The sequence below is a fragment of the Myotis brandtii genome, unplaced genomic scaffold (assembly GCF_000412655.1).
Source record: "Myotis brandtii unplaced genomic scaffold, ASM41265v1 scaffold203, whole genome shotgun sequence".
NCBI lineage: Eukaryota > Metazoa > Chordata > Mammalia > Chiroptera > Vespertilionidae > Myotis > Myotis brandtii.
Genome location: NW_005357559.1, coordinates 985,103 through 988,906, shown reverse-complemented (window position 1 = coordinate 988,906; position 3,804 = coordinate 985,103). Strand labels below are relative to the sequence as shown.

Below are 3,804 nucleotides of genomic sequence, written 5' to 3'. Positions count from 1 at the left end.
TACATGAAGTAAAACAATCGTTCCCAGGGTAGGGAGGGGGGGTAAATGGAGAGATGTTATCCAAAGGGGACAAATTTACAGTCATATAGGATGAATATGTCTAGAGATCTAATATGTAGTTATACCTCAGAGGTATTGCATGTACAGTTTCATACCACTGCAATAAAGCAAATGTCACAATAAAGTGAGTCACAATTTTTTTCTTTCCCAGTGCATCAGTGCATATAGAACTTATATTTATACTATATGGTAGACTATTAACTGTACAATGACTGTAAGTCTAAAAAAACAATGTACAGAGTCACCCCTGAGCATTCTGGTTGCACATTGTGTGAGCTGAACACAGTCTCTACCCACCCTGTGCTCTAGTACTTGCATCCTTCATCTTCATGATGCCTGAGGAAATGCATTATCGGGAGGAGGATGTGGAGACTTGCCTAACTCATGTCTCTCATCACCAGTACTTTTTACTCCAACTGGGAAATTTTCCTTTGGGATTGATTAGTAATGCTTCTGATGCATTGGACAAGATATACTATGAGAGCCTGACTGCCACTTCCAAGTTGGACAGTGGTAAAGAGCTGAAAATTTACATCATCTGCAAACCCCAGGAATTCACACACACTTTGGTGGACACAGACATTGGCATAGCCAAAGCTGATCTTATAAATCATCTGGGAACCATTGCCAAGTCTGGAACAAAAGCATTTATAGAGGCTCCTCAGGCTAGTTCAGACATCTCCATTATTGGAGAGTTTGGTGTTGGCTTTTGTTCTGCCTACCTGGTGGTGGAGAAAGTGGTTGTGTTCACAAAGCACAATGATCATGGGCAGTATGCCTGGGAGTCCTCTGCTGAGGGTTCCTTCACTGTGCGAGCTGACTATGGCCTGGGTACCAAAGTAATCTTCCACCTTAAAGATGACCAGATGGAGTAGTTAGAGGGAGGGAGGTCAAAGAATTGGTGCAGAAGCACTCACAGTTTATAGGTTATACCATCACCCTTTATTTGAAGAAGGAATGAGAGAAAGAAATCAATGATGAAGCAGAGGAAGAGAAAGGGGAGAAAGATGCAGAAGATAAAGATGATGAGGAGAAACCCAAGTTTGAAGACATGGGTTCAGATGAGGAGGATGATAGTGCTAAGGATAACAAAAATAAAACAAAGAAGATTAAGGAAAACTATATCAATCAGGAAGAACTGAACAACTTAGAAGAAATTGAAATTATTTCTATGAATACAGAGGAGGTCTTTTATTGTGTGGTATAAGTGAAACATGCTTTTAAAAAAGTGGAATTATAAGAATGTAGGCAGCTAGTCTTTTGTCCATACATGTCAGTGCTTCAAGCTGCTTACTGCATTAGTTTCAATGAATATGAAAGGAAGATTTTTGAAGAACAGAAGAGTGACATGGAGAGGAAAGGTTACGATAGATAAGAAAGGCCTAAAGAAAAAAGAAATTGTGAGCTTTCAGATGAAATATAGATAAGTGATCAGGAAAAATGCTTACATGACATTTGTCAACTCCTTTCTGGGTTATAAAAGAACCTCAAAGGCTAGGACCTTACACTATATTTTTCATATTTCCAAAGGTGCATTGTTTAAATTCTGGCAGATATAACCTTTATTTGCCATATTAATTTAGGAAGAATCCTTAAATTTCTTGCCTACTCAGATCACAACAATCTTAACTGATATGTTAGATTCTGCTTTTTCTGATCCTGCTGTCTTTCAAAATAGAAGTTTCATCTTTGCTCTGGATCTTCATGAAGTTTACCAAAGAATATCTTTGGAAAGAGTCCAAATTATGGAGTGAAAGCTACAAATTGTTTCCTATTTAGTCATAGCAAACATGGTTGTATAACATGAACAATAAATGTTTAATGAGTTCAGAGTATAAGTTTCCAATTTTTCCTCAATATAAAAGGAGTTAGCCAATGTGGTTTACAGAATTTTCTCTGTTCTGTTCTGGTCCTTATTCTTTTCTCTTCCTTCAGTTTCTGCCGAGTCCCTTGCATATTCCTAAACTGTATTTACCTAATAGAGTTTTTTGCTGAAATGCCACACTTTCATATCAAAAACCATGTGGTCATTCTCTATTCACTTCCTTCGACTTTTATTAGTGCTGTGGTGGAAGGAAATCTACTTCTCTCTAATGGGCTTTGCAAAATGCCTTCTATAAATTATTGCTTCAGAAATTGTTTGTTTGTTTTTTTCATCTTGTTCATGAGATGCTATGGCTTATTGTGCCTCTCTGTTCTTCAAACTATTTTATGTTTTCTTTATATTCTGCTCCAGCTGTGATAAAAAGAGTAAAATTAAAACTAGAATTATCATATGATCCACCACGCCCTCTGCTGGGTATATACCTGAAGGAAATGAAAACAGTACTTCAAAGAGATCTGCACTCCCATGTTCTTTGCAGCATTATACACAATAGCCAAGATATAGAAAAAAACCTATAGATACTTAGGATAAATGGATAAGGAAGTTTTTAGATTATATATGTCACAATGGCATATTATTCAGCCTTAAAAAAAGGAGATTCTGCAACTTATACCAACATGGCTAAAACTGAAGGACATTATGCTAAGTGAAATAAGCTAGACACAGAAAGGGAAAACAAAACAAAACACTACATAATCTCATTTAAATGGAATCTAAAAAAGTTAAATACATGAAGTAAAACAATGGTTCCCAGGGTAGGGATGTGGGGTAAATGGGGAGATGTTATTCAAAGGGGACAAATTTACAGTCATATAGGATGAATATGTCTAGAGATCTAATATGTAGTTATACCTCAGAGGTATTGCATGTACAGTTTCATACCACTGCAATAAAGCAAATGTCACAATAAAGTGAGTCACAATTTTTTTCTTTCCCAGTGCATCAGTGCATATAGAACTTATATTTATACTATATGGTAGACTATTAACTGTACAATGACTGTAAGTCTAAAAAAACAATGTACAGAGTCACCCCTGAGCATTCTGGTTGCACATTGTGTGAGCTGAACACAGTCTCTACCCACCCTGTGCTCTAGTACTTGCATCCTTCATCTTCATGATGCCTGAGGAAATGCATTATCGGGAGGAGGATGTGGAGACTTGCCTAACTCATGTCTCTCATCACCAGTACTTTTTACTCCAACTGGGAAATTTTCCTTTGGGATTGATTAGTAATGCTTCTGATGCATTGGACAAGATATACTATGAGAGCCTGACTGCCACTTCCAAGTTGGACAGTGGTAAAGAGCTGAAAATTTACATCATCTGCAAACCCCAGGAATTCACACTCACTTTGGTGGACACAGACATTGGCATAACGAAAGCTGATCTTATAAATCATCTGGGAACCATTGCCAAGTCTGGAACAAAAGCATTTATAGAGGCTCTTCAGGCTGGTGCAGACATCTCCATTATTGGAGAGTTTGGTGTTGGCTTTTGTTCTGCCTACCTGGTGGTGGAGAAAGTGGTTGTGTTCACAAAGCACAATGATGATGAGCAGTATGCCTGGGAGTCCTCTGCTGAGGGTTCCTTCACTGTGTGAGCTGACTATGGCCTGGGTACCAAAGTAATCTTCCACCTTAAAGATGACCAGATGGAGTAGTTAGAGGGAGGGAGGTCAAAGAATTGGTGCAGAAGCACTCACAGTTTATAGGTAATACCATCAACCCTTTATTTGAAGAAGGAATGAGAGAAAGAAATCAATGATGAAGCAGAGGAAGAGAAAGGGGAGAAAGATGCGGAAGATAAAGATGATGAGGAGAAACCCAAGTTTGAAGACATGGGTTCAGATGAGGAGGA

At 38.2% G+C, this 3,804-nt stretch overlaps 2 pseudogenes; both read left to right on the top strand.

Annotated features, from left to right (window-relative positions):
• The first annotated feature begins 392 nt into the window (after nucleotides 1-392).
• Nucleotides 393-1,267, top strand: LOC102238758 (annotated as a pseudogene).
• A 1,797-nt stretch (nucleotides 1,268-3,064) lies between these two features.
• On the top strand, nucleotides 3,065-3,802 carry LOC102264116 (annotated as a pseudogene).
• Nucleotides 3,803-3,804: the final 2 nt, after the last annotated feature.